The following is a 15,205-nucleotide window of genomic DNA, read 5'->3' as shown; positions in this document are numbered from 1 at the left end:
TGGGATAAGAATCAGGAAACCTCACTGAAATGTGTAATATATTTTTACCATTTAGAGTCTCTTAACAATAATTTCAAAGTTTCAGGAAATAACTGAAAAATGACAATTTGCACATATTTTTACTAGTGAAGCAGCAGAAAGAAAACAAAATTTAAGTCTAAAATCTTTGGGGAATATCTTGGTATTGAGATAATGTACATAAAATAACATTCTCATACTAAAATACACTTAAAACTTAGTAATCAGTGAACTGAGATGGTCTGAAACTAAAGTTTGCATTGTACTTGTACTCTTTTACCTGCTTCCTTAATACAAATGTTCAAAATAAGTAGTGGGTTAAAAAGTGGCCTCCAAAAAGGTATGTCCAAATCCTAACCTCTGGTACCTGTGAATATAACCTTATTTGTTAATAGGGTCTTGGCAGATGGTAATTAATTCAGTTAAAAATCTAAGATGAGATCATTTTGGATTTGGGGTGGGCTCTACAGCCAATGACCAGTGTCCTTATAAAACAGAGGGAAATTTGAGACGCAGAAAGACAGACAGAATGTCATGTGAAGATAGAGGCCGAGACTGGAGTTATGAAGCTACAAGCCAAGGAATGCTAAGGATTGCCAGCTGTTACCAGAAGCTAGGGGCACGCCAGTAACTGATTTTCTCTCAGAACTTCCAGAAGGAATCAACCCTGCCAACAAATAGATTTTGGACTTCTTTGGCCTCCAGAACTGTGAGAAAATATATTTCCATTGTTTTAAGCCACGAAGTTTGCGATATTTGCTATGGTAGTCCTAGGGAAATTAATACAATATGATTACCTATATGCCTTTATACATTTTCATTTAAACCCTTTCCACTTCAAAAATAGACTTTCTGGACCATTATAATAAAAATTTGATGTGCCTGCTCATATAGCTGAATAGAGGAGCACACAGAAAGAGGTAGAAAAAAAAAAAGTTTAGAAAAAAGCCTAGACTAAAATAATTGCTATAAAGAACTAATATGGTATAGTAAAGACCATAGGTTCTGGAATTAGAATGGCAAGTTCTATTCTTAATTCTATCATTTTTCATTTATATGAACTTGGGCAAGATATTTAACCTCTCTGAGCCACAGTGACCTACCTCATCTGTATAACAAAAGATAACAGCACTCTTTCTTATGCGGTTGTGAGAAAAATACAATATTCTTTGTTAACCACTTTGCACATTTCGAGGCATACAGTCAACTTTGAATAAGTATTGTCCGTTATTAACTGGAATTAAATGTTCATAATGGATCATCTCAAAATCAATCATTTAGAGCAGATATAAATTCTCATGAGACTCCCTGAGAAGGTAGCCTGTTCTCCTTTCTCTAGAGACAGTTGCTCTAATTTTAAAGAACCTCAACCACAAAACTGATGTTAATTTAAGTAAGATAATATTAAGAAATCTCCCAATTAAGAAACAGTCATCATCTACTTTTACCTAGGATCACCATTTGTTTCACTAACACAGAAAGTGAAGAGTTTCTTTCCCCAAGTTATGCTTAATTGTGTTCCACCATTTCTTAAGTGGCCACCTTCTAAAGGCAACCCATGCCTTCTCCTGGCCTCTATGACCCTACATTATTCTAATACAAAAAATAATTATGCAAATCTCTGTCCAGTTCTTTTTAGGTTAATCAATATTAAATGACACTTGCACAAAATCCTTCTATAATTAATACTCAACATGTGAATAGTATTTCAGAGTACAGTCCACACGGGAACACTAGAGCATTCATTCCATCATAAAATCCTAATCCTATAAATGAAGCATTTATTTCTTTATTTACATATTCTCTTTGTTCAGGACACTGAAGCTCAGAGAAGTTTAGTGAATTGCCTAAGTCCCAGGGTTTTATTAGTCTAATATACAAAGTTTTCTTTTTATTATGAAAAAAATCATACATATATAAAGTAACATAATAAAATAATAAACCATCATGTACCCATCACCTCGCTATGTTTATTTAGAAGATTCAATTTCTCAAAATCTCCCTACAAACACACATCTCTAGCTGTAATGCATAATTTTAAATGTGCATCATGCATTAAGACAAAAGGAGGAAGAGACAATCAGAAGACATATTCCAGAATGAAAATTTTCCATCCTAAGCATTTTGTCTCTAAACCCATAGAGACAAAGAATATCCCTAGGTAATAACATTCAAGGGACCATAAATGTATTCACCAAAAACTTACCGACAAAGCATGGACTAAGCATGAAGTTTCTGAAAATTCACTGGCAAAGGCAACACCTAAATATGTATAACCTAGTGATTAAATCTCACATAAAGACACTGAGTCAAAAATCTTTTCAATTGCTTTTGAATGTAAGGTACTCTTAAATGTGTATACTGGTATCATGGGAGATAAGGACTTTAAACAAGAAAAATGGGATACCTCTTTCCCTATTTGTAACAATGAGCAATTCCCATTAAGGTAAACAACATGTGAAATATTTCCAGGAATCAATCACCATTTTTACCTACAGAGGTGTTGGAAGTGCAATTTTCTCTGCTAGTACAGTCATCGTGAAGAGCATTGCATCCAATGGACATATCAATGAAAAAGAAAACAAATTCAGCTACAAATAAAAGAATATATTCTAAGAAGGGACTTCCCTGGTGGTTCAGTGGCTAAGACTCCATGCTCCCAATGAAGGGGGCCCGGGTTCGATCCCTGGTCAGGGAACTAGATCCCGTGTGCCACAACTAAGAGTTCACATGCTACAACTAAAAAAAGATCCCGCATGCCTCAACGAAGATTCCACAGGAGGCAACAAAGATCCCACCTACTGCACCTAAGACCTGGCACAGCCAATTAAATTTAAAAAAAGAATATATCCTAAGAAATAAAATTGGCATAAGTTAGTAAAGATTCAGAACTTCAACAGAGTGGAGAGATAGCCAGAGATGCAGAAAATGGAAAGCCATTTTAGAGAAGTAGCTACATTTTTAACAACCCTTCCGAGAATAGCCTGGCACAAGTGCAGGACAGATGGGGTTGGTGATAATTATAAACATATTTTCACCTTAGTTTTGCACAGCTATTAAGAACCACTTAAATTTTAGAAGCCTTTTCTCAGATGCAGCACAGTAGACCTCATAAAAGGCTAGTTACATATATTATTGAAATAATGACTACTAAACAGATACCAACAATTTCTCTTAAAATGCATATACATTTAAGATTGTGGTTAATAATTAAATACTTATTTAGCTTTACCAAAGGGGGGAGGGGGAGCTCTTAGTGAGCTGTCCAGGGTAATGTATCCCTCATCAATGATATGTCTAGGAGCCTGGAGAGATCTTAAGTCTAATGGGAAAGTAGCATCTTTGTACTACATCCTGATCTTTAAGTTAAGGAAGGTCAATAAAGAGGTTTCCAGAAGAAATAATTGAATAATTAGTCTGCCTACCCATGAAAGTCTGCAAAGAATAAAGTAGGCTTCTAAACCAGGAATACGTTTATAAATACTAGTTTTGCAAATAAAAATATGGGAAATAGGGTTTAGAAATAAGCAGTGTTCACATCTCCGGGTCATATCTGGCCACTAATTAGCCCAAGAATGTAAAGTTGAAATTAATCTCATAGATCTAATACTTAGATATAGGTAGTAAATCTCTCTGACCCTTATTTTCAAGTTGGGGTCATCGACACAGGGCTCTGAACTGCAAACAGAAATGCACTCTAGTAAATGTAAGTAAAAAGAAATTTAGGGGAAGGATATAAGAGATTCACAGAAAAACTGCATGATGGCTAAAGAACTAAGCTATGCAGTCAGAAACAGTACTGAAATAAGAGCACTGAATTGGCCCTGTGTGCTCAGCGCTGCCGCCATCACCAGACATTCTCACCAAAGTCCACTTTGCTAACTAGGATCTGTGCACCAGATGCTATTGAACATATTAGAAACTCTGCATGGCGGCCCCTGTAGATGAAATGTATCAGCCACCATCACTGCCAGATGGATTCCATGGTGCCTGTTTCTTGTCATTAATTTCCGATTGGAAGTCTTACCTGTGTGCATCTGATCAATAGAGCCTAGGTCCTATGCATGTGTCCTTGATACACAAGAGGCTGAAGAAGCAAGATTCTGGCTTCTATTCTGGGACCTTACTCATATGGAACGATTTTCCCAAACAGGTGAAAAGCAGCAAAGATGTTGAAAGAAGTACCCAAGATGTCAAAGGTATCAAAGATGTGAGAACATCACGATGGATTTCCGCGGAGTATCTGCACGCTGGCATTTGAGAAACAGTCTCTACCATTGACTGTAAATCCATAATCTGGACCTGCCAACCTGTCCTCTCATCTCCTTCCACTCTCCTCCCACCAGCCACACTGGTCTTTAGTGGTCCTCCAACATGCAGAGCTCTTCGGCTTTAGGATTTCTGCCCCAAGCATCCCTCTGCCTAGAGCTCTGCGTCTCCAAATGTATTCATGACTGACTCCTGCTTTGCTCACAGCTCTCAACTTAAATGTCACTTCCTGAGGGGGACTTCCCTGACCACCCCATCCACGGATGTCCTCACCCTACTCCATCCACATTCCTCCTTGTCAGCCCGTTCTATTTGCTTTACGGCACTGATCACTATTGGATTTTGTTTTACTTGTTTATTTTCAGCCTCAGTTGCCATAATTGCCATAATGGAAGCTCTCTGGGTCTATGGGTCCTGTCTGTCCTTTTTTTGCTGTTGTATCTTCAGCACCTAGAACAGTGTCTGGTTCACATTAGCCTTTCAAATATTTGTTGAATAATAAATGGACCCCTGCTATAGTTTATTTATTTTTTTGCTATAGTTTAATAGGTCCATCTTATAAATGTGGAGACAGAGGAAGAAAGGCTCCGTATATGAACACACAGCAAATTAATAATCAAAGGGCGAGTCCTTGATTCCTAACCATGCAATTTCCAGGAACAGAAAGGTGCAGGCAGCTTCAACTGCTTCTTAAAGCAAGGGAGGCAGTAGGGAAGGGCAGAAAGAACACTGATTAGGAAAAAAGCATGAGTTCTATAATCATACACTTCTGAGTTCAAATTCGTGCCCCCAAACCTAATATAAGTCTCACAGATATTTCAAAGAATTAAATGTGACCATATATGTATATTATACATATACGTTATTTCTATAACACCTGACACGTGCAGGTACTTAACTGGAGGCCAGTGCTCACCTTGGCAGCACAGACACTAAAACTGTAACGATACAGAGATTAGCATGGCCCCTGCACAAGGATGACACGCAAACTCATGAAGCATTCCACATTTTTCTACCATATATAAAATAGATAAACAACAAGGTCCTACTGTATAGCACAGGGAACTATATTTAATATCCTGTAATAAACCGCAATGGAAAAGAATATCATAATATATATACATATAACTGAATCACTTTGCTGTTCACCAGAAACTAACACAACATCGTAAATCAACTATACTTCAAATAAAAATTTTAAAAATTGGAGACCATAAAAATGATTGTTAATTTATGACTAATGATCCATGTCTGAGTTCACGTTCTCTTAATAGTATGCTAAGAGAGACACATCTTAACATAATCTACATCAGAGTCTTCATTTACAAAATGAGAATGTTGATTCCTTCCCACAACTGAAATTTACTGGGAATCTGCTATACGCCAGGCATGTGTTACGCACAGGTTGAAGTCTCTAAATTTCTCTCCAGCTATCAATGCTGAGGGCATTTCAATCCATTATTGCCATCTCCAAAGATCATCTTGACACTGTAAACTAAGGGCAAAAACCGGCTATTATTTTCACTTTTCATTTACTTCCAAGAATTTATTGAGTCAAGCACTGTGCAAAGTTCTGGAGACACAGGAGCTATTGGGAAATAACCCCTGCCTTTAAGGTACTTACTGTTTCATGAGAGAAACAGACAAAAAGAAAATTAGCAATAATGTGATATATGCAAGATGCTATAGGAACCCAGAAGAACGGTACCCAACGTAGAGTATAAGTTGGAAAAAGTGGTTCTGCGCAGAATCTGAGCTGAAGGAAGAGGAGGACTTAGCCAGGAATAGAAGAAGGGGTCAGACCTGCCCAGCAGAGAAAACAGCAGCTGCAAAGGCCCCGAGAAGAATTTAAGCACAACACTTCTAAGAAACCAAAAAGTTCAAGAGAGTAGGGTCACAAGAGTCTCCAAAAGACAGAATTTCACAAAAGGGTCTGTCCCCAACCCCCTTCAAGAGCCCTAGAGCTACAAATGATTAATTGTCCTTAATTACTTTGCTTTTCTCAAAAAAGAGAAAGAAACTCTTCCTTTAATTATTAGAGTACCTCTCCAGTCTGGCACTAATCCTCAGTTTGGAGTTTGGAGTTTTCATTTTTAAAATATATACATGTGTTTTCAAATTATATTTTCATTGAAGCTCAATTTTATGTTTCTTTTTTTTTATTCCCTTCATATTAGCAAATTTTCTTAAAGGAATTGACCTTTGAGTCTTTGTGCCCAAAATGCCTTCAAGTCACCTTCCTTGGGCAATTTTTCTCTTAATTCCTCCAAGCAGCATCTTTCATTTCCTCCCATAAAGTGACAACACTTTCTACATTACTTCCATTACAGCGCTCAGCAAAGTGCCTTTTAATAAGTTTTCTTCTTGCTAGACTGAGCTTCTGGAGGGAAGGTTTTGTGTTTGTATCCCAAACATGGTCTTTTTTTTTCCCTAATAAACACTTTTAATTTTAGAAGAGCTTTAGATTTACAGAAAAGTTGCAAAGGCAGTACAAATAACTCCCTAGGGATATTTTTAAAATTCAGATTCTGATACAGCGGGTCCAGGAAAGTCCAGATAGTCTGTGTTTCTAACAAGTTTCCAACTCATGCAAATGTGGCTGGTGCAGGGACCACGATTTGATAAGGGATGAGTGTCAGACAAATTGGGACAAAGGTTCGCAACCCTGGCTGCAAATTAGAATCATCTGGGAATGTGTTTTGTTTGTTTTTAAAATGGCATTGCTGGGAGGTACCCACCTCCAGAGATTCTATTCTAATTCATCTGCCCTAAACCCAGGAATCCATATTTCAAAAAAGCTTTTCAGGTGAATCCAATGTGCAGCCAGAGTCAAAACCCACTTGTCCTCCTAAATTGTCAGAACCTATATCTTAGCAGGCTCTCTGTTTCTTTCTCTGTAAACCGGAAATAAACACAAGTACCTGGTAAGGTATTACTGAGACTGAACAAAACAGCGAAAGTCAGCACCAAATTCAGTGCTTATTAAATTCTAGGTGCTTGAAAATGTTAATTACAAATTCTGACAGGCAAAAGGACACGTAAATACACATTTCTCACCAATAAACCTTCGAGAACATTCTTCCTAAACTGTCTTCCCAGAGTTAGACTGCTCTCTGATCTCCAGCTGTCATGTAAAAGGGCAGGAGTTCAGGGTGTTAGGGTAGAGTCACCATAGAAATCTGCTAGTCTTTAGGGAATGCGGTCTAAGTATCCTTTGATTAATTCAGCAGGCCTCACAGCTGAGCCTGGAGTCCCTGCCCATGCAGGACAGAAACAGCTTTGTATGAGGACAGTCCACAGGGTGGCTAGATGGGTCTAAGCTGTTTATTCCAGAACAATGAGTGGTCACATCCGAACTGCAGCTGGTCTTGAGGAGAGATCTCAGAATCTTCTGGTTTCAAACCACTGTTCACAGGCTTGAGGGGAAAGCTCCCAATAAAATTCAAAGAGTGATATATGGTCATTAAAATTCAAGCCAAAGGACACTAGCACTTGTGGGAAAAAAAAAAACCCTACAAGTCTTCTACATCTTCTAATATACAGCTCCCCTTCTCCAACTGTAAGGAACATAAAAGTAATTCTACTTTCAGCAGACACTGAAGGTTAAAGGGTTACCTTTTTTTTTTCTTTTTATGTTCCTCAATCAACTGTTTTTATCAAACTAAACTAAGGTTATTAGGTTCTTGGGGTGATTAGAAAAGTTAAAAGGTTAAGAGGTGCCACACATAATTACTATCCCTTTAATCCTGCCTTCGCCTAAACCAATTACTAATTTTTTAAGTAACAGATAAGCATTTTTGCCCAAAATATTGTCACCTGCTTAAACAGCTGGAATCTACTATCAAGATCAAATCACATGATATCTTCCATGGCTGTTTTATCTCTATCATCTTATATCATTTGAGTACTACACTTTAATAAATAGTGAGGGGGCAATTATAAAGACTGTGGGCAAAAAGTGTCGCCTGCCATATCAGTAAACAAAGGATGTTGCGGCCATCAAGCCATCGGCCACTGCAGCCATCGCAGACTGTGCACCCTGAGGGGATTCAGGATGGAGAAAAGCAGGATACTGGCCCAAGATAGTTAAGGCGCATATAGAAGAAATGATTTCAGTGAGCCCAGACTCTTGCATCTTCCCATACATATTGAGAAAAGCACTAAATTCATTGACTTGGCATGTCTGGTTTTCTTTAATTAGCAGTAATCTTTTGACGTTGGAGTATCTGTTTTTTTAATTGTTCGTTTGACCTTCTATATATCCAACCTCCTCCCTTACTTCTTCAGAGCAATCCCTCAGAGCTATCTGAGAGGCTGCCTCCCGGGCTTAAGTCCTCAGCAAGTCCCCCTGAATAAAACATAATTCTCAACTTTTAGGTTGTGCATTTTTTTCAGTCAATGAGACACATATAAATATGAAAGGATACTCATCAAATTGTAGTAGAAGAAGGACTTCCCTAGTGGTGCAGTGGTTAAGAATCCACCTGCCAGTGCAGGAGACACGGGTTCTAGCCCTGGTCCAGGAAGATCCCACATGCCACGGAGCAACTAAGTCCGTGCACCACAACTACTGAGCCTGCGTGCCACAACTACTGAAGCCCATGCACCTAGAGCCCATGCTCCGAAACAAAGAGAAGCCACCGCAATGGGAAGCCTGCACACCGCAACCAAGAGTAGCCCCCGCTTGCCACAACTAGCGAAAACCTGCGCACAGCAACAAAGACCCAACACAGCCAAAAAGGTAATAAGTAAAATAAATTCATAAAAAATAAATTAATTAATTTTTTAAAAAAGCATATGTTACTTTTAGAAATGTACAATAAATTTGCTTTAGAGATACAGGGCATCTGTCAGCAGTCTCTGTTTCTTAGTCTAGGTACAAGAAAATTACTTCTGCAAATCAATAGACTAGATACACTGCATTAGTAGCTACTGCCAACACACAGAAAAAAATCACTAAGTTCATTTAGTTTCAGTCTTACCCTTTATGTAAAATTATCTAAATCAAATTTTCAGCAGCAGAATGGCCCACAGAGATCATATGCATATTCTGTTCTTGTCTGGTAAATATGGATGGATTCTAGTCATTTAAGTACAACAGATGACAAGACACTAAAATTATCTGCCATCACCGAATATCCAACATTTCATGAAACTTATCTTTGCCTTCTGACATTCCTCGCCTTCCCAAATGGTTCACTCTTGGTATGACTTTCTGGTTTTTCTAAATGGTATTATCTCTCTCACAGTTATCCCTAGATTCACATAGACAAAGGGAGTAGCATAAATGAAAAGTATAAAATTGTACATAATGAAAACTTTCTAGGCCACAATAAGCTTCTGAAACATAGAAATGCTGAAATTAAATATAGAGACGGGCACATGGAAAACAATGTCCAGATGGAGAATTCTGATATTTTATTTTCTTCTATATTTGCCATGTAATTTTTTCTCGTTCCATACCATGGGAAAGGAATCATATTCTTAACTGAAAACAACTTTTATGACTGATATCCTCCTATCTTCTGCCCTGCAAAAATGGTGCTCGAATCCAATCCACCTAGAAACCTACAAAAAACTAGGAGTCATGCCAGACTCCTCCCTCTTAGTTATCCCCCCACAACCAATCAGTCAGGAAGTTCTATTAATTCCAACCCTTTAATAACTCTTGCCTCTAACACTTTTTCTTAGTACCAGAATAGCCTTGCCATTTCCAGCCACCACTCCAATCTATCTACCGCACTGCTGCCACAATATAAAGCTAATCAAGTTATTTGCCTAAACTCCCAAATTCTTTAAAATGGCATATGAGATGCTCCAAGATCGGGCTCCTGCTTACCTGTTCAGAATGCCTCTTGCAATTCTCTCAAGGGCAACCAGCCCTTCAGCCATATCAAATTACTTACAGTTCCCCATTTATAACACAGGAGGTTACATTTCCATGGGCTTTGCATATTTCCTTGTCAAGGAAAAATCTCCACCCTAGTCTCTCATCAGCTTAGATAAGACTGCTCCTCACTTTTCAAGATTCACTTTATTCAACAACTCTTAAGTGAAACCAACTCAGAGCTTCCCAAGGAGAGACAGCTCCTCTATTCTTTATGCCACCTTTGCTTCCTCTGCTATGGTAGGAATTTGGTACACCTGTGCTCCTTTTAGCCTTATTGAGTGGCATATATCCTAGGAACATAAATGTTTGTTGAAAGAACAAACGGATGACTCATAAAATGGCCTTGGGCTGAATAATGAGGTAACTACCAATGCTGACCATCATTCTCCTGAAACCGAGTCCCCCTAAAACTAAGTTCCCTTGCTGAATTTATGATTAATCTGTCTATCCAGAACTTTATTTCCTTTCTTGTCCCACCCCTGTTCACCTCAAGATTGAAGAGATTCAAAGAAATGAGGGTTGAAAGCAAGCAGGACCCTGTGGGGTCTTTCCAGTACAAAAGCCCCTTCATACTCCATTTCCTGTTTATAGGGAAAAAGACTTTAGTCTTTTAGGCTTTCCCTGAGTTCCAAAGAGCAGACTCAAGCAGTTAATGATTAGGACAAGAGTCACAGCCTCTTAGTTCCTCCTATAGGGATACAGATAATAATCTGATGAGTTGTTCTGTAGAAACTAAGACCCCCGTCCTGGTGAAGGATGGTGGCTACATGCTGATCCCAAGCACATAGACCTCAGACTGGTTGGAACCAGAAGGTTGAGATTCCGAAGACATCACCCTGTTACCTCACCACCAAACAATCAGAAGAAGGTCCATGAGCCGATCACACATCCTATGACTCTTTCCCCTGACACTGTCTTTGAAAACCCCTTCCTGAAAGACATCAAGGAGTTTGGGTCTTTTGAGCATGAGCTGCCCATTCTCCTTGCTTGGCACCCTGCAAATAAACCCTTACTTTGCTGCAAACATCCACTGTCAGAATTTGACTTTCTGTTCCACAGGCACACAGAGCCCTTGCTTGGTAACAGTCCCTTTAGAGCAGATCAGAGGAGTCAGTATTTTTTATCCAAGGATCCTGACTCTAATGTGCCCTGAAAGGACTCAGCAGCAATAATACTACCATACTAGATAGGGTCCTTTTATCCTTGCCAGTTTCCAACTTCTATAAAATCACCTTTATGACAAGTACTGGAGGTGTAAATCACTAATTAAAATTTACCATTTTTAATGATAAAAGTAATATATAATCATTGTAGAAATATTAGAATGTAAAGATAAGTATAAGCTGTCCATAATCTCAACAGGCAGAAATAACCAACCACTGATAACATTTGGAGGACATCCTCTTAAATTGATCTTTTTGACATAAATGGATGCTATTACATACAAAAATGGAATCATATTATACAAACAATTTTTAAAATGAATTTTCCATTTCACAATATTCTGTTATGAATTATAATAATGATCTACAATTATAATCAAATGATGTGTTTATTGAAAATGTGGATTACTGAACTCCATCTCTTGATCTATTGAAACAATCTTTAGATAGAGAGCTCTGTAATATTCATCATAACCCTCTAAGTGATTCCATGTACAGTAAATTTTGAGAGCCACTAACCACAGATAGTGTTTTCAAATCCCTATGGTAAATGACAGAAAAGTGAAGGTTTCAAAGGTATTTGTTTTGGCTGCACATAAGAAAGCAGAAGAGCTATTACAAAATGGAGTGGGTTACCATCCCAGTTGATGAGCCCCTGGTACTCTGCAAACAGATTTTGAATAACTAGTCTCAAGGATGTGGTGGTCATTCTGTATCAGGAAAGAGGTTGAAAGAGATCATTTCTAAGGTCTGTCTCAACTGTAAGATTCCAAGACTCTATAATTAAAGAATGTTAAGACTAAAGTATACATCAGAGGCAAAAAAAGAATAGTTACCTGGGAAGACAGTAATGGAACTAGCTGGGTATGTTTTATAGGCAGTGGTTTAGCGGTAAAGCAGCTCTCAAAGCTGACAAAAACTTTACACATAATTAATTGAAAATATTTTTTTCTAGAAAAGATTAGCAATTAACTGGTTTTCTAAGACTTTTAAACTGGTGATCCTACATTTCAAAAATATCTTCTTTGGTAGCACTAACACAGAGCAAATAAAACGTAAAGGCTCAGGTTGAAAGAGTGAGGGACCCAGTCATCTTTGGCATACTTGGCCCATTGTGACTAGTCTGGGAACTGTGCCAGGAAGGGGGTGAGGTAGTCTGTAGAACTGTGGAAATACCAGTAATCTAATTTAATCTTTTAACTTTCAAACAAAGAATCTGAAGCCTAGAGATGTTGTGTTATATATTCATAGCTAGTTGGTGACAAAATAATTATCCTTGAAATCCACACTTCTCACTCCTAGTCTAGTGTTTTGAGTAGTAAGGATTTCTCTACTATTGCAAATTGCCTTTTTTTCAAATCCTAAAAAGTTAGAGATAAGGCACAGAAGAGCCAAGTGTTTGAAACTGTATACAAATAAAGATGCCATATTGTAAACAAATGGCTTAAAATAATTGTATTTTAAAAGTGGACTGAAATTTCAAGGATAGCTGTGCAATAATGCTCCCCATGTTCTTCTTAGAGTTATAGTTTAATTCCCTTGTTTGGCAGGAAAATCAGTTATTACTCTCACTTTCTGACATTTAAATAAAAATGCCTTCCAAAAAGGCAAATAATATTTTCAAACGTAGTCCTTGTGTTATACACACTTTATATGTTTACCTGAGTTTACAAGCACAGGTCAGTATTTTAATAGACATGCTCATTTTTAGGTGCTTATGTTGTATACACATTAATTACAGAATATACAAGTTCTTTTCTTTTTTTTAAATATTATGTCTAATTCTAATAACATTGTTCTTAGAGACTGACTGATTGACCCAACCACCCTATATCTACAGTGAAAATTATATTTATAAATATGTAAACAAGAAGTTTGAGAATCAAAAGCCTAGGTAATTTCAATTTAAATATCATCTATATGCTGATGACTCTTAAACTTGTATCGGTACCCTAGACAATTCCTATGAACCGCACCCATTCAATACATCTACTTCAATGCATCTCAAACTTAACATCCAAAATCAAATTCCTAATCTTCCTCCTTAAACTCTTCCTCCAACAGTCATCTTCATATGAGAAATGACAGGTCCATCCATCTAGCTGCTAAACTTGTCATGATCCTGGACTCATTTTTTAACCACTGGCAAATCCTGTCCCCATATTCCAAAATACATGCAGAATCCCACCATTTCTCACTATCTTTGTTGCTGGAATCATCATTGTCTTTCTCAATAGCCTCCTAACTGGCCTCCCTGCTTCTACCTTTGTCCCCAGTCTATTATCCAAACAGTAGTCGGAGGGACAAATTATAAGACAGTCATCACCTCCAATGACTTCAATCTCACATTGAAAATAAGCCCTAAAAGGCACTCGGTGGTCTTCCCACCTCATTCTACTACCATTCTGACTTAATTTCCTGCTACTCTCCCATTTGCCTACTTCATTCTAGCCACCCAGTCCACCTTGCCATCCTTCCAATATTCCAGGAAAAGAGTTTTTCCATGTAGAAGGTTCTTTCCCTACATGATTTTTTTCCCCACACCTACTTCATATATCACTGATAACATCAAAGCATCACAGACATATTCCTAGACTAACATCTGTATCAGTCAGTGTCTAGAAGGAAATGAGTACCACACTAAAATTAAGATAATCGATGGAGAGTTTAATAAAGGACTATTTACAAGAGTTTGGGAAGGATGTAGGAAAACCAAAAGGGATAATGCAGAACCTCAGGGATAGTAACAGGGGGCTACCGCTACACACAGCCCTGAAGGGACAAGAGAGAGGAAAGGTACTGAAAACCAGAAACAGCCCAACAGAGAGGGCAGACTTGAGAGAAAAAGTGATAATTGGAGGGGAGCAGCAATCAAGTTAAGGCCACCTGCAGGAAAAGAGCTAAGAGAATAAACAACGTGAACTCACACTTCTCTCTCCCTCATATCTCTTCCTGGGGGCTTATTAATATGGTTTATACTGACTTGCCTACCAGGGCAGAGAGCAGAATAGAGAAGGGTACAGAATGGACCTGGAAGAGACATCTGAAGATGTCCAGCCCACTACTTCACTCCATTTCTCCCTAGCACTCAAGCAGTACTTGTTGAATGAAAATGTATGATTCAATGGTGATTGTCCATTGAATAAAGCTTTTAAATATGCTATATAAGCTATGTTTCCTTAAAAAGAACTCCTCTGACGGGGGTCAGGAGTCGGGAGCCACACAGGTCATCCAACGGAGACACTAAGGAGGCTTACATGAGCTCAATATGGTGAATAAGTCATGAGGTGTCTTGCATGCCTCCCGTTCTGCCGTATAGAACTTAAGGTTGGTTATCATATTCACCAAGACAGAGAAGTATGAAAAAAAGGAGGTGGGGTCATGGGTGGGCATTGCACTGAGGGTCTCCCCACAACCTAGATGCTTTGCAGGTGACCTGTGATGAGTTGATTGGTGATATCTGATGTATAACATAGATATTTCTGATAAAAGAAACAATGAGGGGGAAAAATCATACATATGTCATACTCTGAAGGGTAAGGGAGTATTAAATGTTTAAATATCTGTCCTACATACTTGTATCCACCATGAATAAATCAAGCAAGGCTTCTCGTGAGACCCTTCATCTCCCTGGCAAGGATTCATTAAAGAAAAGCTCTTTGAGGAACAAACATTAGTAGAACTTCTGATTCCTTAGTTTTCTAAATTACTTGTGTCATTTGGGGACTTGTATGCAGCAATAAGAGCATTACTTCTTTTGTTAGAGTTTCCCAGATTCCCCAAAGTTGATACAATTAGAGGAAAAGATAAAACAATGGGGCAGAAGAGCAAACACCTGTTTTACTTGTGGAAACTGAGGAATTCG

The 15,205-nt window shown here is 38.2% G+C and overlaps 1 protein-coding gene and 1 non-coding gene across 4 annotated transcripts in view; one reads left to right on the top strand and one right to left on the bottom strand.

Moving 5' to 3' along the window:
* The window catches only part of GULP1 (GULP PTB domain containing engulfment adaptor 1), a 273,282-nt gene that overhangs the window by 223,364 nt on the left and 34,713 nt on the right, over positions 1 to 15,205 (bottom strand). The gene's annotated exons all lie outside the window — the stretch shown is intronic.
* Positions 5,196 to 5,299, top strand: LOC117195549 (U6 spliceosomal RNA). Its single transcript, XR_004475271.1, has one exon. It is a non-coding gene; the product is annotated as a U6 spliceosomal RNA (small nuclear RNA).

This window comes from Orcinus orca, chromosome 7 (genome assembly GCF_937001465.1).
Source record: "Orcinus orca chromosome 7, mOrcOrc1.1, whole genome shotgun sequence".
Taxonomy (NCBI): domain Eukaryota; kingdom Metazoa; phylum Chordata; class Mammalia; order Artiodactyla; family Delphinidae; genus Orcinus; species Orcinus orca.
Note: the sequence above shows the minus strand (reverse complement) of the source record. Positions and strands in the feature narration are given on the sequence as shown.